General features: G+C 45.0%; 1 long non-coding RNA gene across 1 annotated transcript in view; it reads right to left on the bottom strand.

Annotated features, from left to right (window-relative positions):
• Nucleotides 1-630: 630 nt before the first annotated feature.
• LOC120408674 overlaps nt 631-22,963 on the bottom strand; it is an 85,801-nt gene continuing 63,468 nt past the window's right edge. Inside the window, exon 9 of the long non-coding RNA XR_005600878.1 lies at nt 631-778. This is a non-coding gene — a long non-coding RNA (uncharacterized LOC120408674). The remainder of the gene's footprint in view (nt 779-22,963) is intronic.

Below are 22,963 nucleotides of genomic sequence, written 5' to 3'. Positions count from 1 at the left end.
CCCCCCCCCGCTCTATGGCAGATGGGGTAAGTGGGGTGCAGGAGCAGGGGGGAGGGGGACACCCTGACATTAGCCCCCCCTCTTCTTCCCCTCCCCCCCCTCGCACAGCAAGCAGGAGTCTCAGGGAGCAGCTCCAAGGCAGAGGGCAGGAGCAGCATATGGTAGTGGGGGGAGGGAGAGCTGCAACTGCTAGCCTGCTGGACACCTGCTGCACAGGGAACTTAGGGGAGTGGGGAGCTGATAGGGGGTGCTGCCGGTCCACCCTGGTTCCAAGCCCCCACCAGCTAGCTGCAATGGGCTGCTCTTCCTGCAAGCAGTGGCCAAAGCAGGCGGCTGCCAAACGACGTTCGAAGGGAGCATTGCACAACTTTAAACGAGCATGTTCCCTAATTGATCAGCAACGTAACAACGAAACAACGTTAACCGGGATGACTAAGTGAAGGGTTACTGTAGTTTCTAAAATCATGCTCTACAGCATCTCCTGTTGGGAAAAATTAGGACTGCAGAAGTTGGCATTGTTTTCTGGACAATAAACAATCTTGAATACCAAGCAGGATTTTGCAGTCTTGACTGGATTCTGGAAAGCAAACCGCGGGTAGTGAATCAATACCATTTGTTTGCAAGTCAGACTATTTCTTTAATCTCATTGTTTTATTAAAACTCTATTATTAGTTCTATGTTACTTTCCTTGTTATTCTTTCCTAATGCCAACTGCTTCTTCTAGTGGACTAGATTTCCTCTCTCAGGACACCGGTAACAAACACAACTCTGTAGGTGCCTACGTGGGAGGAGAAGAGAAAAAAAAATCTGTTTTACTTTGACAAAGCTCACTCCCCTCACTTTTGTGTCAGATTGTGTGAGCTCACTGTCTGCTTCCAGCAGCAGCCAGTCAGCAACAACTTGGATGGGGACAAGCTTCAGGATTCCAAATGATCACTGTTGGAGAGTCTGTCACAACAAACAGCTCAGTGGCCTTTATGGTGGGAGGACTTACTCAGAACAGTATTGCTGACCCCCAGGATTCAACAGTCATGAGTCAAACCTCCCAAAATCATGAGCTTGGCTTAAAAATCATTAGATTTTAAAAAGCGACAAAGTTTGGGTCTTTTTATTTGCCTGGTTTTTGAGCTTTTAGGGTTCCTGTTTTCCAGTTTTTCTCCAAAACCACAAGCGCTAGAAATGTAATGTTTTTAAAATGAAGGTTGAGAGTCTCATGTAATTTCATGATTCTGGAACCTAGAACTTCAAGATAAAACACCAAATACTGCAAATCTTGTGACAAAATTGCTAGAGTTGGCAACGCTAGGTTATTTACCACTGCAAAGCAAGTATATTCTTCCAGGGCTGGTTCTTGTAAACCTGAGGCCCCCTATGCCATTTGATGGCTTCCCCACCACTCCTCCAGATGGCCTCTGTGAAAAGAATTGGTGGTCTCCATCATAGGTGCTGACTTCCCTCCTTTCTCCATGGTGCTCAACCCCTCCTCTACCCCTGGCCCTGCCTCCACTCCACCCCTTCCATGAGGCCCCCATTCCAACCCCTTCATCAAGTCCCCGACCCAACTCTGCCCCCTCCCTGCCCCTATTCCAACCCCTTCCCCAAATCCCTGCCCCTCCCCTGCCTCCTCCCCTGAGCACGCCACATTCCCGCTCCTCACCCCCTCCCGGAGCTTGCTAAGTGCCACCAAACAGCTGTTTGGTAGCAGCCGGGTGGGAAACGCTGGGAGATAGGTGGAGAAGCGGGGACATGGCCCGCTCGGGGGGGGGGGGTGAGGAGGTGGGGGGGTGAGGGGAGCTTGGCTGCTGGTAGGTACAGAGCACACACTAATTTTTCCCCATGGGTGCTCCAGGGCTGGAGTCGGTGCCTATGGTCTCCATTCAGTTCTTACTAGGTGTGCGCCTTGTCACAAAAACTCACACTATATCGCCCCCTTGTGGGTAGTCTCACATGAGCGTGGAATAGGAATAGAGACTGAACTACCCTCTCAGTCCTAGGAAAGGGAGGTGCTAGGTCAGGGGTGGGCAAACTTTTTGGCCCATGGGCCACATCTGGGTATAGAAATTGTATGGTGGGTCATGAATGCTCACACAATTGGGGTTGGTGTGCAGAACAAGGTGAGGGCTCTGGCTGGGTGTGCGGGCTCCGGGGTGGGGCCAGAAATGAGGAGTTCAGAGTGTGGGAGGGGGCTACGGGCTGGATCAGAAGGTGTGTGGTGTAGGGGAGGGCTCCAACTGGGGGTGCAGGCTCTGGGGTTGTGCTGGGGATGAGGGGTTTGGGGTGTAGGAGGGGGCTCCGGCTTGAGACCAAGGGGTTCAGAGGGTGGGAGGGGGATCAGGGCTGGGGCAGGGGGTTGGGGCAAAGGGGGGTGGCTCAGGGGAGCAGGCTCTGGGCAGCACTTACCTCAAGCAGCTCCCGAAAGCAGCAGCATGTCCCCCACCTGGCTTCTACGCGGAGGTGCAGCCAGGTGGCTCTGCTGCGTGTTGCCCATCTGCAGGTGCCGCCCCTGCAGCTCCCATTGGCACTTGGGGTGGGGGCAGCGTGCAGAGTGGAGCCCCCTGGCTGCCCCTACGTATAGGAGTCAGAGAGGGAACATGCTGCTACTTCCAGGAATCACACGGACCTGCCCACGACCCAGCTCCCAGGCCAGCACTGGAGTGGGGCAAGCCCCAGACCCTGCTCCTGAGTGGGAGCTCGAGGGCTGGATTAAAACGGCTGGTGGGCCGAATCCGGCCCATAGTTTGCCCACCCCTGTGCTAGAAACATTTAATTAAACTTGGTCTATCTTGCTGATCCCCGCCCCAGGAATGTTGTAGCTGTGCTGATGGGAAAGGCCTGCTGCCTCTGTGAATGTAAAAGCTTTCCAAACAAAGCTGCCCCCTAGCTAAGGCTGTCTTGAGCAGGGGAGTTTTTCAGGGTTTGAGGGCAGCTAGGGAGCTGTGACTGGGCACTGTTAGACTGTTTCCTTCTGCTGCTGTCTCCTAGCAGCCGCAGGACCCTCAGGAGGTGTTTAATGGGATCAGGAGGCCTCCTCTGCTCCATCACTCACCAAGGAGGGTATAAAAATGACAGCAGCTAATGGGCAGCGGCTTTCTCATCAGCCGCCTCATCGGAGTGATTTGATGAGCAAAAGGCTGCAATGGCTAAAGGACTGGAATTGACACAGACTACTGGATCCATGCCAGCCAGAAAGAATACATCCCTCTGCATGCCCACTTCATTCCTCCAGCCATAAACAAATCAAAAGCTACAGTAAATGTACATTCATGGAACTACCCAGGCTGCACACAAAGGGCTAGAGGCACTCGACATTTATTCTTCCCATCTTTTTCTCCTTCGTATTAGGAGGCATCAGGAATTTCCACATGAATGTTCGTTCATCCACTCAATGTCCAAACCACGTTCCTAGGCAGGAAGGTCTGTCACAAAGGCCTGGTCTACACTGGGGGGGTGTCGAACTAAGGTACGCAAGTTCAGCTACGCGAATAGCGTAGCTGAACTTGAACTACCTTAGTTCGAACTACTCACCCGTCCAGACGCCGTGGGATCGAAGTCCGCGGCTCCCCTGTCGACTCCGCCACCGCCGTTCGCGGTGGTGGAGTTCCGGAGTCGACGGGAGCGCGTTTGGAGTTCGAACTATCGCATCTAGATTAGACACGATAGTTCGAACTCCGAGAAGTCGAACGCTACCCGCCGACCCGGCAGGTAAGTATGGACCTACCCAAAGAGGAATGGCTGTATGGGGTTAGTCCAGGACTAGAGAGAGCAGTAAAAACTTTTTACAAAATAGACTGGTGAACTGGGCATGGGAAATATTTCTAAGGATGTGTCTTGGTTGAGGCTGGTGTGTCTGGGGGAGCAGACTGGGTGAGGTGAGGTGGGAGAGGGAAGGATTGTGTACAGCCTAAAGGAGGGGGAATGTTTATGTGTGAGTAGGAAGGGAGCGTGAGCGTTTGTAAAGGGAGTGACAGTAGGAGAATGTGTATGTTTGCATGAATCATGGAAGTTAGAGTTACAGATGGGAAAAAAAAATCAAACCTTTTTCCTATTCTTCCACTCAGCCAGCGCAGAGTTTTTCAAATAGTGTATCACTTAAGTACACTGAATCAAAGTCTATACTAAAACTTATCTTAAATATTTCTAAAGTGTGTATCATCTTCCTATCCAAGCATCACACAAGATTATCCAACTATAATTTTTGATAATAATAATAAATAATAATAGGGGGGAGGGATAGCTCAGTGGTTTGAGCATTGGCCTGCTAAACCCAGGGTTGTGAGTTCAATCCTTGAGGGGGCCACTTAGGGATCTGGGGCAAAAATTGGTCCTGCTAGTGAAGGCAGAGGGCTGGACTCGATGACCTATCTTCACCCACCAATGTGGTAATTCTGTCAAAAAAGTAAAAACGTGTGTGGCAAGATTTGTTTTTTTACAAACACATATTCCTTTTTGCTCATGGTATTGTTATCCTCTTGATACTATTTTTTCTTTTAATAGATGTTCCATTTGGTAAGGCTTATCAGGTAAAACAACGAGGAGTCCTTGTGGCACCTTAGAGACTAACACATTTATTTGGGCATAAACTTTCATGGGCTGAAACCCACTTCATCAGATGCATGGACTGGAAAATACAGTAGCTGGTATATATACACAGTACATGAAAAGATGGGAGTTGCCTTACCAAGTGGGGGGTCAGTGCTAACGAGACAATTCAATTAAAGTGGAAGTAGGCTATTCTGAACAGTAGAATACCAAGGGAAGAAAAAATCACTTTTGTAGTGGTAATGAGGGTGGCTCATTTCAAACAGTTGATAAGAAGGTATGCGAAGGGTATCCAGAAGTCACCTACTACAGGACAGGCCCAAGAAAGAAAGTAACAGGACGCCACTAGCCATCACCTACAGCCCCCAACTAAAACCTTTCCAGCGCATCATCAGGGATCTACAACCTACCCTGAAGGACGATCTCTCACTCTCACAGATCTTGGGAGACAGGCAAGTCCTCACTTACAGACAGCCATCCATCCTGAAGCAAATACTCACCAGCAACTACACACCACACAACAAAAACTCTAACCCAGGAACCAAACCCTGCAACAAACCCCGGTGCCAACTCTGTCCGCCTATCTCAGGGTTTCTCAAACAGGGGTCGCCGCTTGTGTAGGGAAAGCCCCCGGCGGGCTGGGCCGGTGTGTTTACCTGCCCCGTCCGCAGGTTCAGCCGATCGTGGCTCCCACTGGCCGCGGATCGCTGCTCTGGGCCAATGGGAGCTGCTGGAAGTGGCGAGAATACTTCAATCTCCTTGGTCACTCAATAACAGACTTAAAAGTGGCAATTCTTCAACAAAAAAACTTCAAAAACAGATTCCAATGAGAAACTTCAGAACTGGAATTAATTTACAAACTGGACACCATCAAATTAGGCCTGAATAAAGACTGGGAGTGGATAGGTCATTACAAAAACTAATTTTCCCATACTAATTTTCCACGCCATGCATCTGATGAAGTGGGTTTTAGCCCACGAAAGCTTATGCCCAAATAAATTTGTTAGTCTCTAAGGTGCCACAAGGACTTCTCGTTGTTTTTGCTGTTACAGACTAACACGGCTACCACTCTAAAGCTTATCAGATAGTTATTACCAGAGTTGTTGTTCTTTTTACTCATCTTTCTTTTTAAATCCTCAAGCAAACCTGTTCATAATTTTGGATTGTCCATTATCTTTGCAATGCATTAGAATTCCACTAGCATTATAACATGCAATATCATCGGGCTGCAGTGATTTGTATATGTTTAATTTTTCTAAATATTTCCTCGCCTGCATTTCAGAGTTAGATTAGAAACGTCTTTGTTACTTCCTAAATTGTTCACAACTGTTACTGTTGTTAAAGACAGATTTTAAAAAGAAGTTCAGTAGCTCAGCAGTTTTATAACTACAGTATAAATAATTCAGTCCACCCCCGTTCCCCACCCCTGCTCTTCATTTATTAATGGATTTTCTTTTTATGCAGTATTTCTCTCTCCTCCACCCTCTTTATATATCTATATGTAACATGGGTGTAATGTGCAGTATTTTCCTGCCAAATCTCCCATTGATTTTAATGGGAGTTTTTGCCCAAATAAGATCCAAATAAAGACTTTAGGGTTTGGTCCTATATCTGTAAATAGGAAACAGAATGAAGAATTGTCTGTGGCGCAGGATGATGGAGTGTGTATATTGTGAGAGTAGGGGCAGTTTCTAAGGAAAGCATGAAAGGACAGTTTTGTATGTTTCAGAAGAGCAAGATGAAGGAGAGTGGGGCGAGCAGGCTGAGAGCTGGTCTTTTACAATGGAGGAGCAGGGTGAGGGAGAGCTTTCATGTGTTTACACTCATGTTAACACTGATTTTTTAACTTGAAATAATTGGAGAGTGGGTTCTTTCTTTCTCCGTCTCTGTCATCCCGCAGCTGTGCAAATATTTTATCATGTGACTCTGGAAGCACAACACTGAAAGCCTCTGATGTGAATAATGCCAAGAGGAAAATGCACTGAACAAAAGGCTAAAGCCTGGGCTGGACCCAGCTGCCAGGATCCTCCATCCCCAGCAGAGTTTGCAGGGGTGAGGGGAAATACATAAATAGAAGAGAGAGAAGCCATACAGCGTTCACTGCTTGCACTGTAACCATCAGTCACCCCAATGGGTGGAGAGATAGAGACCTCATATCCTCCGCCTTCCTGAAGAGATGTGGCAAAAATAGCAAAGTAATTAACGCTCTGATAAATCATAACTTTATTCATGAAAGTTGGCTCTCTTCGCAGCACCACCTGCATGTATTGTGACTACTTAAAATATCCAGCTCATACGCTACAGGTAAACTGAAGAACTGACTCTCTGGAAACTAGGGCATTGGCAATCCAGTAGGTCATGGATTTTCTTTGACCACTCCTGGCAAGTTGGTCCGAGGCTGCTCTTGCCTGGCATGAGGCTGGTCTTCCTCCAGGAGGCCCAGGGGATCATCAAAGAGCACCAAAACCTGACCTGGGTCAGCATACTGAGAATGCTTTCCCTCTTAAGCATTCTGAGGAGTTTATCCTTTGTGCAGCATACACAAGATGTGGGCCGCAGGAGATGATGAAAAAGTAAGTATGTTGTGAGTGGGACTCTGGTGGATGGTGATTCTCTGCTGAAGAATCCCATGTCCTTACTTCTGGGGGATGTGTAAGCCTATAACAAATCAATTCACAAGTGATATTCTGAGCCTTTCCTCGTTTTCCATGCTGGTTTAGTGGCTCTATCACACTGCCCAGATCTAATGCTAGACCAGCCTCTGCTCTTCCTCTTCCATAAGAGCTGTCATCCTGGAACAGATAATGGTTCATCTTGTACAGCATCCTAACAGTGGCTAATGCTGGATTATCCACAGGAAAGTGTAAAACTCCTATAGTGCACCTGATTCTGCAATTCACCACTACTATGGAGGGGAATGTCTTCCTGGCTGGTCAGGGTTCTAAGCATTAAAACACAAGATTGATGATCCAGACCATTTTTATTCAAGCAAATATAACTGCAGATGCTAGTCAAATAAACACTAAAACTCATTTGGAATATCACTATGCTATATACCTCAACAATATCCTGTAGCAGGGAATTCCACAGGTAGTTATTCAAATTGCAGTAATTTCTATCATGTTCTAGGTCCATTCTTCTTCCTTTCCAATAGAGCAGAGTTAGTAATTTTCATCTCTGTTCCTATAGAGGCTCTCACACTTGAAAAGTCTTCTAATCACTTTAATTCCACTTGCCTTTAATTGTCTGAATTAACGAAGAGTAATCAGTTAATGTTAGTACAGTGCTTTGAATAGGTAAAGGGCTACATAAATGCTAGGTATTAATTATTTATTAGATTATTATTTATTTTACTGTTGTTCGCTGCACTTTTCTCTGCTTTTAGGGTCAGTGGTTTAGGAAACCAGTGATGGCCCAGCAATTCATTCAGCCCAAGCTAAGCAGCCAGGCACACCTGAGCCCATCACCATACTGTGGCTTCTAAATGTTTCAGAGCTACAGCTCCTACAGCACAGCCAGGTGTCCTTGCACAGAGTTTAAAGCTGCAGCAAAGACCTTGTGCCCAATGCTGACGAATAGCATTTCCATCCTGCAGCCAGGCTCAGATTCCAGCCTCACCACGGCTATCCACTTACAGCATCTGCACCTTGGTGATAACAAATGGGGAGCTCTGCTCACTCACTGTGACAACAGCAGCCAGGACTGACAACGGTCATTTCTCTGAAAGTAGTTCTGTCAGTGAATCGAGTCCTGAAACCATTATAACCCTAGTGGTACCAGCAGGGAACTTCCTGTACTACTGGGATCCTGTCTACTACGACTCTAAGGTTATGTCTAAGCAGGAATCCCATACAGCACATGTAGCTATATCCAACCAAGCTTTGATCTAGCTAGCCTGAATAATAACAAGCAGTGATTATTCACCAGAGCGCTGAGACAACCCTGTTTAAATCCCTTCATCTCAGCAGGCAGGGCAGGAAATTGAACCAGTGTCTCCCACCTCCCAGGTAAGTGCTCTAACCACAGGGCTACAGGTTGTAAAGGAGGGCTACTGTCTCCCCAATGGGCTATTTCATGCAGAGTTAGGCTGGAGCCTAAGCCATTTCTTCCAAGAATGGCTTGGGTGCCAAAGCCACCTGACTCCAGGAGAGAGGTTCCTGGCTGTGGATCACAAGCAGAAATAGGTGCCTCCCTGCAGCCTGGACATAGGCACCAAACTCCTTGAAATGGGTGGGGCTTAGCACATTCCTCTTCTCGGCATCTCCCATTTGGCTAGCGTAGGCAGTTCCCTGTTTGTGCATCCCATTTGCAGGTGCCTATGTCTTTCCATGCATTGCACAGGGAGCCTTGCCACCTAAACCAGGCTTTGGGGAGCCCTGTGATTTTCAAGGCACCTAGAACTTAGTGTTGCAATCCTGTGTGCTGCAATGCCTAAGTCCCTTTATGGATCTGGGGCCTGTGGCCTAATTTTCAGAGGTGATAAGCAACCACAATTCCAACAGAAGTCAGTGGGTTCTATGTTTATTGTCTCTCCAGATCAAATATGCTCAATTTACAAATAAAAAAGATGGGTGTGTTTTAACTACCATCCCTACTACCTCTGACTAGGATATCAGACTCAAGCTGAGTTCCTCCTCTCTTATTCATAATCACAAGTGATAAATTATTCGGTGGCCAAATTAGGCCCTCGGTGACATTGTCAATGCATTTACACAGGTGTAACTGAATGGAACATAGTAGGCAATTCTGTTGAGGCTGCACAAGGTGGAACAGAATCCTGCTGCGTTTCTCATTCTCTTAGGGTGTTGGCTCTTCAGGGCTAATAACAGCAAAGTTCTTTGTGTCACTAAACTCAGCAGATCTGACTATACACAAAGGGGAGACATCTTTTGAATAAAAAGGTCACTCTCTAATGTTCCAGCTTACTTTAACTCCTTCTGGGGTCTCTGATGCAGTCCCTCTAGGAGTCACTCAAAGACACCAAGGCAGCGAATGGCAGCTCCAAAAGGATAAAGCTTCATAAAGCTGCTTTTCTCTTGGTCTGGCTCAAAGCCACTCGCTCAAGATTATTTCCGAGTTGAGAAGTCAAAGGAAAGTGATGGAGGCAGAGTTCAAGTCTTCCGGAGGGGAGGTGTCACCGTGGACATGGTTCCTGGTGTGGCACAAGGAGGAGATGGATTGCCAGCACCCGTAAAAGAGGTCACAGAGAGTACGCTCACTCTAATCACTCCCCTCCCACAATGCCCTGTTCCTTACTTGCTGCTTCTAGGTTGTAAGCAGCTACAGACATGATTTTATCAAGGGAATTTGATTGTCTGGTTTCTTTTATCCCTGTTCTTACTGTCTCCTACAGAGAGCTGCCAGCCAGGAGGGTGAGGAAGGGTTTCTGTTGTAGGGCTCGCCAGGTAGAGACCCACAAGAATAGCCTCTATCACAGGGGGTGCAAAACATAGCAGACAACCAAATGCAATCTCCAGTGTTGCAAAATGTGAGGAGTCCTAGTAAAGCAGCAACTGAAGAGCAGAGAGTCAGAAGGAGAAAGAAGCGAGTGAGCAAGGGAGTAAGACAGAGAGACACAAATGCAAAGCGCAGAGTAGGAGGGTGACAAGGAATGAGTTAAGGAAACAAAAAAGAAAAAGTGCTGAGAAGAGAAACAATGGGCAGCAAATGGTGAGGGGAGAAGACAGCAAGAAGAAAACATTACAGACATGTATGAAAACCAAACTCCAGGCAAAATTCTCCTCTCTGAGCTATGTGGTTGATCTCAACTGATTTTCCTGGAAATCTAATTGAACTACCAGAAGGGTTTGTTTGTTCATGTTGGGACCCTTGTGCATGGGCAGATGACATTGAGGGCTTATAAGTGTGAATGTGTGTGCGTGTGAAAAGGATGGGAATATCCATGTATGTGTTAGCAGAGGTGTGTGTGGAAGCTAATGTATGTGGCAGAGGGAGTATAAAGATCAGTTGTTGAGGTGTGTGTCTGGGTACGTATGGGAGATGGTTATATGTGTGCAATACTGCCAGCCTCAAAAATCATGCTCCCCAAAATAACAAGACTGAAGTAAAAATCAAAAGATTTTAAAAAAAAATAATTTGAGTTATTTTAATTGCCTTCTCATTCCAGATCATTTGGGGTGCACTCACTTCGCATTTTCAAGCTTTTCTTCACACTAGGAGGGCTAGAAATGTAATTAAAAACAAAAAAGAAAGTTAAGATTCTCATAAAGTCTCCTGATTCCAGCAGCTTTAAGAAAAACACCAAATATCATGAGACTTCTGGGGAAATGGTGTGTGTGTGTGTGTGTGTGTGTGTGTGCGCTGAGGCCTGTATGTGTTTCTGATGGGGTGTACATACAGTGAGTATGTGTGTTGAGGAATGTATGTATCTGTGCTTACAGCGTGGGTCTATGCAGCTGTGGGGAAACTGTGGGTTGGAGGCTGGATGGCTCCTCTACCTGAAGATGCTTACAATAGTGAGTGTTCTTCTCCATCCTGACTGGCAGCTGTCTTTGCCAGATGTGAGCACGGAATGACAGCTTTGGTACAAACCACAGCTGAAGGCTGATGTCTACTCAGAGAAACCTTCAGAGCAGTTTCCAAAAGCTCCTGTCACAGCCTTATTCTCCAATGGAGTAAAGGAGGCAAAGAAACAGCAAGGCTCTCCTCAAGAAGGAAAGAGATTGGGCAGAAGGAAGAGACAGTAAACAAGAGTGTTCCATCTTCCTTCACCAAAGCAGGAAGGGAGCATGGTGCAGATTCTCCCTGTCCTTGGCCCTAATCATGCTGCAGGGGCTGGGAAATCCTTGTGTCCTCTGGCTTGTTAACTCAGGCTGCTGCTGTTCCACACAGATCAGTGTATCATCAAATAGGAAGAGTGTATTCAACCCACAGCACTTTACCTATTGATGGTTTTCATGGTGTTTATAGGCATATCCATCCATGTAACAGCATGAAACATTTCTCTGGGGATCAGACTGAGAGAATCTTCCCCACTTAATCTCTATTATGGAGTTGGCCTTCTGTAGAGGATTTACCACTTAACCCATTAAATCCTGTACACAGCCAGCTATTGTTCATGGATAACAATGAGCTTCATAATTTAGTTGTGGGGTGGTGAAACTCTTCATTGGGAATTGTCTTTTCACGGAACACAGCTTCTTTGTTAACCCCTGACTGGCCTAGCAATGTGAAAGCAGCCTGGTGACATAGCATAGTGTCTCTTTCTTCACCTCATAACTCAGCCAGCGAGAGGGGATTCAGTCATCATAAATATAAATCCCTCAGTCAATGAGAGGAAAGAAACAGCACAGATAAAAAATGTGGGGAAGAATCAAGCCACCTCATCTGTAACATTAAAACAAGTTTATTTTTATATGGTGTCCTTAATAGCATCTTTATGTTGCTTTTCTTGTAGGAAAGCATTATATTCACTTCTGGGAAGGTTTCAGAGTAGCAGCCGTGTTAGTCTGTATCCGCAAAAAGAACAGGAGTACTTGTGGCACTTTAGAGACTAACAAATTTATTTGAGCATAAGCTTTTGTGGGCTACAGCCCACTTCATCAGATGGTCACATAAACACCACCCTATGCTGGAAACCTACTGACCGCTATACTTACCTACATGCCTCCAGCTTCGATCCAGGACACACCACACAATCCATTGTCTACAGCCAAGCTCTAAGATACAACCGCATTTGCTCCAATCCCTCAGACAAACACCTACAAGATCTCTATCAAGCATTCTTAAAAATACAATACCCACCTGCTGAAGTGAAAAAACAGATTGACAGAGCCAGAAGCGTACCCAGAAGTCACCTACTACAGGACAGGCCCAACAAAGAAAATAACAGAGTGCCACTAGCTGTCACCTTCAGCCCCCAACTAAAACCTCTCCAGCGCATCATCAAAGATCTGCAACCTATTCTGAAAGATGATCCCTCACTCTCACAGATTTTGGGAGACAGATCAGTCCTCACTTACAGACAGCCCCCCAACCTGAAGCAAATACTCATCAGCAACTGCACACCATACAACATAAACACTAACCCAGGAACCTATCCTTGCAACAAAGCCTGATGCCAACTCTGTCCACATATTTATTCAAATGACACCACCATAAGATCTAATCACATTAGCCATGCCATCAGAGGCTCATTCACCTGCACATCTACCACGTGATATATGCCATCACGTGCCAGCAATGTCCCTCTGCCATATACATTAGCCAAACCAGACAGTCTCTACGCAAAAGAATAAATGGACACAAATCTGACATCAGGAATCATAACATTCAAAAACCAATAGGAGAACACTTCAAACTCTCTGGTCACTCAGTAACAGACTTAAAGGTGGCAATTTTGCAAAACACAATCTTCAAGAACAGATTCCAACGAGAAACTGCTGAGCTTGAATTAATATGCAAACTAGATACCATTAACTTGGGTTTGAATAGAGACTGGGAGTGGCTGGGTCATTACACATATTGAATCTATTTCCCCATGTTAAGTATCCTCACACCTTCTTGTCAACTGTCTAAAATGGGCCATCTTGATTATCACTACAAAAGTTTTTTTTTCTCCTGCTAATAGCTCATCTTAACTAATTAGCCTCTTACAGTTGGTATGGCTACTTCCACTTTTTCATGTTCTCTGTATGTATATATATCTTCTTACTATATGTTCCATTCTATGCACCTGATGAAGTGGGCTGTAGCCCACAAAAGCTTATGCTCAAATAAACTTGTTAGTCTCTAAGGTGCCACAAGTACCTCTGGGAAGGTGAGGGATTGGAATAGAGAGAAGAGGTGTCCCTGAGACAAATTCTAGGTTAAGAAGTGGTATACAAGCTGAAGGTATCTGAGAACTGCTCAGGAAGGAATTTTTCCTCAGGTCAGACTGGCAGTAAGATTTTTCTGCCTTCCTCTACAGTATGGGGTGTGAATCACTTGCCAGAATTATCTGGGTTTCTCTCAATTTCTTGACACTTTCAGGGATCTCAGGCATTGCTGCACCTCAGTCCCTCCTATTTTCTGCCCGTGGCACATCGTAGTTTACTCTCCTGTGGGGCTGTATGCTTTGGTCTAATTCCAATTGCGGGTTTAGTGTGCGGGTGGTGTTGGTGGCCTGTGACATACAGGAGGTCAGACTAGATGATCTGGTGGTCCCTTCTGGCCTTAAGCACTATTGCTATGACTACCATTATGCCACTTTAGACAGAGACATGGTCAAGAGATTGGAAAAGAGCACACCACCCGCTCTTGCCCCACAATCAGCCAGGGATATACATGGATAGCCTGGGCATTGGAGGAGTCAGGTTGAGAGAGGTCTGCTTTTCTGGTTTGTGATTGTCTTTTTTCAGGCAGGCATGGATCTCCTAATGGTGGGTTAATACTGAGAAATGAGCACCAACTTAGATTATAGCATGTATGAAGCAATCTTGGAACCATTAGCAATTATGTTTGAGAACTCATGGAGGACGGCCATGGTCCCAGCGGACTAGAAAAAGGTAAACATGGTACCTGTCTTTAAAAAGGGGAACAAAGAGGATCTGGGGAATTATAGACCAGTCAGCCTAACTTCAATACCTGGAAAGACACAGGAACAAATTATTAAACAATCAGTCTGTAAGCACCTAGAGTAGTGATCAGCAACTGGTTGATCGCGATCGACTAGAGGATCTCCCAGTCAATCATGATCTCTGGTGGTGTAGCGGGGCTGCCACTAAGGCTTGCTCCCTGCTTGCCCCGATTCCACGCCACTCCCAGAAGTGGCCAGCATGGCCCCATGGGCAGGGGGCCTGGGGTCTCCCGCTGTGCGCTGCTCCAGCCTGCAAGCACTGCCCCCGTAGCTCCCATTGGCCGGGAACGGGGAGCTGTGGCCAATGGGAGCTGTGGAGGTGGTGCTTGCAGAGAGGGGCAGCATGCAGAGCCACGTGCTCCCCCCACTCCCAGGGGCACGTTGGCCCCTTCAGGGAGCGGCGTGAGGCTGGGGTAGGCAGGGAGCCTGCCTTAGCCTTGCTGCACTGCCAACCGGGAGCTGCCTGGCAGGACGCTCCACCTCAACCCCCCACCTTGAGCCCCTTCCTGGAGCCAGCAGCCGAAACCCCCTCCTGCACCCCAACCCGTTGTCCCAGCCTCAGCCCAGAGCCCCCTCCCACACTGCAAACCCCTCGGCCCCATCCCAGAGCCCACACCCCCTCCTGAACCTCAACCCCCTACCCCAGCCCAGTGAAAATGAGTGGTGTGGGAGAGCGAGCAATGGAGATGGGGGGAAATGGAGTGAGTGGGGCAGGGCTTTGGGGAAGGGGACGGGGCCTCAGGGAAGGGGCAGGGTAGATCCTGGATTGCCCTTAAACTGAAAAAGTGATCTTGGGCGTAAAAAGGTTGAGACCACTGACCTAGAGGATAGAGGGTTATAGGGAATGCCAGCAGGGATGTAAAACCAACCTAATTTCTTTCTTAGACAGGGTAACCGGACTAGTGGAATGGTGGGGGGGAAGGAAGCAGTAGACGTGATATATCTTGATTTTAGTAAGGCTTTTGACACAGTCCCACATGACATTCTCATAAGAAAACCAGGGAAATGTGGCTTAGATAAAATTACTATAAGGTGAGTGCAAAACTGGTTAAAAAAGCATACTCAAAAAATAGTCATCAATGGTTCACTGTCAAACTGGGAGGACATATCTAGTGGGGTCCCACATGGGTCAGTCCTGGAACCAGTACTATTCAGTATTTTCATTACTGACTCGGATAAGGGAGCAGTGAGTATGCTCATCAAATCTGAAGATGACACCACGCTTAGAGGTGTTGCAAGCACTTTGGAGGACAGGATTAGAATTCAAAACAACCTGGACCTTGGAGAATTGGTTTGAATTTAACATGACGAAATTCAATACAGACAAGTGCAAAGTACTTCACCTTGGAAGGAAAAAAAATCAAATGTACAACTACATAATGGGGAATGACTGACTAGAAGGCAGCCCTGCTGAAAAGGACCTGGGGTTATAGTGTCAAAAATGGAATGCAGTTGCAAAAAAGGCAAATATCACTGTGGGGTGTATTAACAGGAGTGTTGTATGTAAGATACAGGAAGTAAACGTCCCACTCTACTTGGCAATGGTGAGGCCTCAGCTGGCTCACTGTGTCCTATTCTGGGCACCACAATTTAGGAAACATGTGGACAATCTGGAGAGAGTCCAGAGGTGAGCAACAAAAATGATAAAAGGTTTAGAAAACATGACTTACAAGGAAGGGTTAAAAAAACCGGGGCATGTTTAGTCTTGAGAAAAGAAGACTAAAGTGGGACCTGATAATCTTCAGCTATGTTAAGGGCTGTCATTAAGTAGACAGTGATCAATTGTTCTCCATATCCACTCAAGGTAGGACAAGAAGTAATGGGCTGAATATGCAGCAAGGGAGATTAGGTTAGACATTAGGAAAAACTGTCTAACTATAAGAGTAGTTACACTCTGGAATAGGCTTCCAGGGGAGGTCGTGGAATCTCTATCACTGGAGGTTTTAAAGAAGGAAAGTCTTCAATGGGAGATTTCAACAGGAAAGTCCAGTCGGCTGTACTGACTGGACACCAAAACTCTGGTTACCGTGGGGCGCGGGGAGGCGCCGGGTCATTAACCCTGGTCAGCCCCTGCTCAGCGGGGGCTATCTCCTACCTGCAGGCAGGCTCCTTGTCAGGGTGCAGCAGCTCCTGTCCCAGCCCCAGAGCAGAGGGAGACAGCTAGGGGGAGAGGAGAAAAGGGGGGGGGGAAGGGAGGTGGATATGATCAAATGAGCAAAGGGGAAGGAGGGAGAGGAGCAAGTGATGGGAGCGGGGTCTTGGGGGGAAGAGGCGGAGAAGGGGGCAGAGCCTTGGGGGTCCAGTTACCAGCAGTTAGAAAGATGGCAACCCTAATATGGATGTGACTATAAGATTTCACCCTAAATTAGAGATGATTTCAGCTTTGGTAAGACTAAGTGATGGAATCTTCTACTTTATCAGTTGACAGGTGCAGGAAAGCAACAATGAAGAGTGTCTAGAAAACTCCTGGCCTGCCTTTCCAGATGGTTCTGCTGGCTCAGGTTTCATTTAAAGCTGACAACAAGGGGGAGAAAGCAGTAAAGTTGCTTGCAGCTGCCCTTCCCCCACGCTGACAAGTAAACAACTGTGTGCAGAGATAGTAAACTAATTAGAAACCTAATCCCATCTTCATCTGCAGCCAACATTGCTATGACACCTTCTGGAAGACATGAGAGAAGCCAGGGAATGAGAAGGGAAGAGAAGGAGACAGAAAAACAGTTTGCGAGGGCAAAGAAAAGCAATGCAAATTAATTTTATACATACGATGGTCATAGATAGCTCTTAATCCAATAAGATGCTAATATAGGACATGGATCTTTAAAATATGGGAGGAAACCCCAAATAAAAAATATTGTTTCTGGAGTGACTATATTAAAAAGAGTCCAGAGGAAAAATAGAAAAGTAACAACTTCTTTCAATAATAAATAAATAAATTCAACAACATGAGCAAGATAGCAGGAAAATTTTGGTTTATTCCAGAATTCCCCCCACCTAGTCCCCTAGCAGCATGTGGAGTGGCAATACACTGAACTCATGAAACCCTCAACTAATGAAACACAAGACAGAAGCATTGCATCATCAAAACAATCCCTTCTTAGCTGATCCTATCCTAAGTGCCAGACACTGTTACCTAGCAACTTCAGAGAACCCTTAATTAACCCTTCAATGAGTATCACAAGACCCAGCAAAAAGAGACAGAAACAAAGTCTGAAATAACATGGGTTTGTTCCTTTATTCTAGATCATGTTTTAATGTTTATATAGCTTCAGTTTCAAGAGTCAACATTTCTGATGTCAATAATTTACAGTGATAATTAGCGGAGGGATGGAGATAAACTTTGAGTTTAAAATAAGGGCCAGCCCTGTTAATCAGCAGTATTGACAATTCCAAGCATTTAACAAAAAAAAATAAAAAATACCCCCCCAAGAGCTAAGCCCCCCAAAATCATGAATTTAGCTTTAAAATAATTAAATTTGAAAATAATAAATTTTAGATTCCTTTCATTTGCCTTCTGGTGTTGGCGTATTTATGATTCACATTGTCAAGCTTTTCTCCATGACCAAAAATTTACTTAAAAAAAAAAAAGGCAGAAATTCTCAGAGAACTATAACAGGGTTCAAAAAAGAACTAGATAAATTCATGGAGGATAGGAAGGTCCATCAATGGCTATTAGCCAGGCTGGGGGCAGGGATGGTGTCCCTAGACTCTGTTTGCCAGAAGCTGCGAATGGGCGACAGGGGATGGATCACTTGATGATTACTTGTTCTGTTCATTCCCTCTGGGGCACCTGGCATTGGCCACTGTCGGAAGACAGGATACTGGGCTAGATGGACCTTTGGTCTGACCAAGTATGGCCGCTCTTATGTTCTAAAAACCTAATTTCAGCTTTAAAAAAAAATCAAATATCACCAGGACTCATGAGATAATTGTGAGATTTGGCAACCCTGATTCAGAGACAGCAAAGTAATGCAGGGCTGTGTAAGGCAAAGAGGATTTTATTGAGCAATATTGACCTCCTGCGTTTAGTATTTTCTGACAATTAATGACTGGTTGTGGGAAATGAGAAGCCTTGGAACTCTTAACTAAGTTGGTCAGAAAGTCCTGATGCCACGAAGGTATTTAGGCTTCAATCTTCCATTGATTTCAATGGATGTTAGGACCCTAAATACCTTTGAGGACCTGGGCCAAAGTGCTTTAAAATACCCAGCCCAGTGGTAATTATTGCTATTATAAACAGTGAAAAGAAAATATAAAGTAATTGTTATTCTTTCTATGTTGTGTCTCAAGTTCTGCATATTGTTGGGTATTTTGTTTACTATGGAGCAGAGAAAGGATCATAATCAACTGAACAATCACCCTTCTTTTTGAATTTTTACCTAATGTTCTTACAAGGAACACCTCAGGTTACTATAAGTGAAAGAAATTGGACAGAAAGTATAGTTTTCCCTAGGTTTCCAGTTTGTTTACTTTGTTCATCTGACAACGTTTTGGCGTCTAGTTAGCTTTACTGTTTCTCTGGAACAGTCATTTCTGCTGTTTGTGTGGGTCTTTCACACAGCAACACGAGGAAAAACAAACACTTTTTAAAAAATAGGACAATGTGACAGTAAACATTGACAGGTGGTCTTAGGGGCAGATGTAGCACCTGAGACATTTACTCTTTTTTTTTTTTTTTTTTTTTTAAAGACTAGATTTCATGCTGTGTCCTTTTAATAGCTGAGACACAGTGAAAATGGGAAACCTGGACTTCATTTTCAGCCTTTTTGTCAGGGGCATCACAGGAGTATCCAAACTTCACCCAACTTTGGGCTGCAACGATAGCTTGCCAAGAACTTGAGGGTACACCAAATTTGGATTAAATGAAGCAGATTGCAGCCATCCATCTTTATATTTAATATGGTACTGTTGCTCACGGTAATTATAGGTTCCAGCATGCAATGCTCTACACCTCTGTCCTGACCCAAAGAGCAAGAACGCTCAGATCAAGATGGAACATTGTATGCTGGAACCTATACTCTCTGTGGACCACACTCCCCTATTATCATGCATCCGACGAAGTGGGTATTCACCCACGAAAGCTCATGCTCCAAAACGTCTGTTAGTCTATAAGGTGCCACAAGACTCTTTGCTCCTATTAAAGATGAGGTTGGCTGTATGCTACATTATATTGCAGAACTTCATCGCTCATACCTGTCCTAGAGGCTGCACTTTGTCTTGTCTTGTCTTACAATGCCCTTTATAGTGCAGTCTCTGCTGTCTGATGTCGTGTGGGTCTATGACTATATCCTTCTTCAAGTGCAGGGCCTCACTGTTTTCAGCTCAAAATCTTCCTAATGCTGCTAATCTCATATTAACAGCCTACTGACACAGCAGACACTAGGAGAAACAGAGATTGCCAGAGACCAGCTCTCTGGCCCTGTGACCGTGTGCTGGTCAGATCTGGATTAATACTTGAAGAGATTTACCCCAGGAAGCCTTGTTACAGGTGCGTGCATCTCTAACATGCTTTGAGCTACTGCAGGAGTGGGGAAGCGTGGAACCTATGAGTTTACAGATGGTAAACATGAAAATAAAGACCATTGGACAACTCAGGCTCATTTCATTTGTTTTTCTGCATAAAAATCACAATTATAGGGAATCCTTCCCTTCTCAGCTAAGGGGAACCTAGGCAGAGACTGACATCCCACATATGACACAAAATGCATTATGATGTACCCCAAAACAACATCTCCCTCTTACTGTACACAACTGACAGCTGATCTCCCTGAATTTAATCCTTTCTAATACCACAATCTGTTTTCTGGAAATTAGGCTTTGTCTACATGGGAAAGTTTTATTGGTATAAACTTACATATGAATTTAAACTGATAGTTATATCGGTATAACCCTCCACTCTGATTCCATTGTAAGTGTAGCCTCATTTATTTTGGCTTAGCTTAAAAATAGCTACACTTATACTGGAATAAGTGTCCACGTAGGAGCATTACACCAGTATAACTATACTGGTATAACTGGAAAAACTTTCCTATGTAGACAAGGACTCCTTCTGAAAAATAAAATAATCTCCCAGAAACTGCTATGCTGATGTTGGCTTGTCTCTGATAGGGTTGCCAGTTTTGGTTGGGCGTATTCCTGGAGGTTTCATCACATGACATAATCTTTAATTAAAGATTAATATTTCATTCCTGGAGAGTCCCCAGGACAATCCTGGAGGGTTGGCAACCATAGTCTCTGAGTCAGGACTAATCTCCCTAAAAGATCAACATATTTTAATTTTGCCAGGTAAGCTGCCAATGAAATAAGTGAACCTGTTATTGAGTTCCTGTACTATTGTTTGTGGCACTAATGGTGACTGTAGGAGGTTTGCCTTCAAAGCACCATACTGTCCCCTATAGGAACAAAGAGATAAGTACAAAAACATTCCCCCATGCCTTACAGAGCAGAACTGAACTTTTATTCCATCACTTACACTATGATGCCTACCAATCCAGCTGAGCTTCTGGAAAGATCAGCCTGCATCTCATGCAAACCTTTGGTTTAAAAACAACTCTGCCTCTCTCCTGTTTTCTATACCTGTAATATAATTATATTATTGTTGTTGCTTTTATTTCTTTTCCCTTGTTCTTTATTAGCAGGGACATTTGCATGGAAATAGTCAGAGTCACTTAGGAGCTGATCTCCTGCTGCTTATTTTCACTTCCCCCTCCCCCTGAAACAATGATCCTGTTTTTAAAATCACACTCATCCCCACAGCAACCACTCTAATGTCACCAATACAACACTGCTCTCTCCTTCCAAGGACCAAAATATTCTTGGCTGTCCTCCTTAAATGACACACTTGAACAGTATATTTGCATATTGCTAACTCACCTCATTTTCATGCTCTCTCTCCTGCTCCCTGTCTGATTCTCCATGGGACTATTCCGCAACTGTTTGCCTCTTTCAAAATTGATTCCTTCTCCATATTTGGGAATTTGTGTTGGGCACTAACTGGTACAACCCATTCTCTTCCCACAGTGCACACTGGGAGTTATAGTTTCCAGCAAGGAATGTTGTTTTCCAACATTCAAACAGCCAGCAAAGGCAACAGAAAGAAAGATGTCTGAGATGACCCTTGTTTTCCTTCTTAATTATAACCCATCCTCCCTTTTAACAGTGTTTTAATCCTCTGGTTTGTTATACCCTCTCCTCCTCAATTATATCTATCTAGGTTTTCATACTGCAGTCATCACCATGGCATATGAGTGCCTCACACAACAAAGCACACATTAAAGACCCTACTACATTCTAGTTTGGTAAGTGATGCTATTGCTCAATATGTTTGACTCATTATGGAAGGGAGCAGGTGCTCCTCTTTGCCTGTGCTAAGTAATTATATGAAAAAACCAGGATAGGGCAACAGTAACACTGATACATTTCAAATCACACTACCCCTCCAATCAGAAACATCAGAGTTAAATCCCCCTTGAAGCCTTTTCTCTGCCACCTTAGGCATATGTGTTGCATTAATGACTTTCATTAAATGATCACACACAATAGTGGGCAACTAGCAAACATACAAAACAGCATAACTTATCCTGCCTCTCAGCTGGAAGTATATGGTTGGAGGCAGTTTTCTCATTGTGTAAAACTGATTTATGTTCCAACTGCGCTATTTCCATAATAGTTAAGCATATGTAGTATTTTATATTACTGCATGTACACTGTGAGGTCATGCAATTGTAATGCCCACACTGCAGCTCATTGGACAAACCGTTTCATCCTTTTAAAAAAGTACTGTAGTAGTGAACGCATGAATACTCATGCACAAAAAGGATTCCTGAGGAGATCTCATGGTGTGTAGTACAATTTAGGGAGAAGAAGCCCTGGAAGGCTTGCATTTATCTGGTATATCAGGAAGCTACTGGCCTTGAGGACACCACTATCCTTTTAACAAGTTTCCAAGAAGCACCACTGATAGGCTTCAGAGGGAGCCAGCCACATGCTGCCACAATACAGGGCCCTTGAGGATCATGGAGGAGAAACAGGAAGAAAAACAGGAATTCCTTCAAAAAAGAAACCGTGCATTGTGACCAAATCCAACATATTTCAGTGTAAGCCCTGTCCCTTTCTCTCAAGTCTGCTTCCTGCAAGTGTTTTTGTTTATTTATTTAGAGAGAGAAAGCTTGGGACCTCAACTTTAGCTAGTCAGCTTTTGCCAGTGAATGGAGCAAACTTCAACCTGACCCCGAACTCTGAGTTTGGCTACTTTAAAATAACTGTTTTCTAGGTCCTTGAAAACTGTTTGGTTGAGTTAATGTATGTTGTTAGGGCAACACCTTGTGACTAAACAGAAGAAGTGCAGTCTCTTAGTCCTACTGATTCTGGCTTCTTTGACTCTCCTGCTTACCAGCGGAGCTGAAGGTGGAAACTTTGGTTTGGACTCAATTCTTTCATAGGAGAAGTCTTGGTGGCCAGAGAAGTCAAAGATTTTGATAAACGTGTCCTTATTTGAACCAAAGGCAAACTCTGAGACTCAAGCCCTTTGAAACTCATCACTAAGATAGAGACACATACCCTATCCTACATCAAGAAAACTCTTCTCTCTCATGCATACACACTTGCAACATCAGGTCTTCCTCTCTTCCAGGGCAGTTCATGTCTCTTCAGCATGCCACCACTGCATGCAAACTGGGATTTATAGACAGAAATGCAAAAGTGTGCCATCTTGCAGTCAATCCTTTCACGATACAAGATAATCCCTACTTTTCTCTATAGCATAGTTCACTTTAGAAACTTTGCAGGATGGTATGTGCATGACTCTCTGAGCACACTTTTGATTGGGAATGATCCTACACTACATGTATT

This window comes from Mauremys reevesii, linkage group 1 (assembly GCF_016161935.1).
Source record: "Mauremys reevesii isolate NIE-2019 linkage group 1, ASM1616193v1, whole genome shotgun sequence".
In the NCBI taxonomy this organism is placed as follows: Eukaryota; Metazoa; Chordata; order Testudines; family Geoemydidae; genus Mauremys; species Mauremys reevesii.
This window is presented reverse-complemented; position numbering and strand designations above follow the sequence as displayed.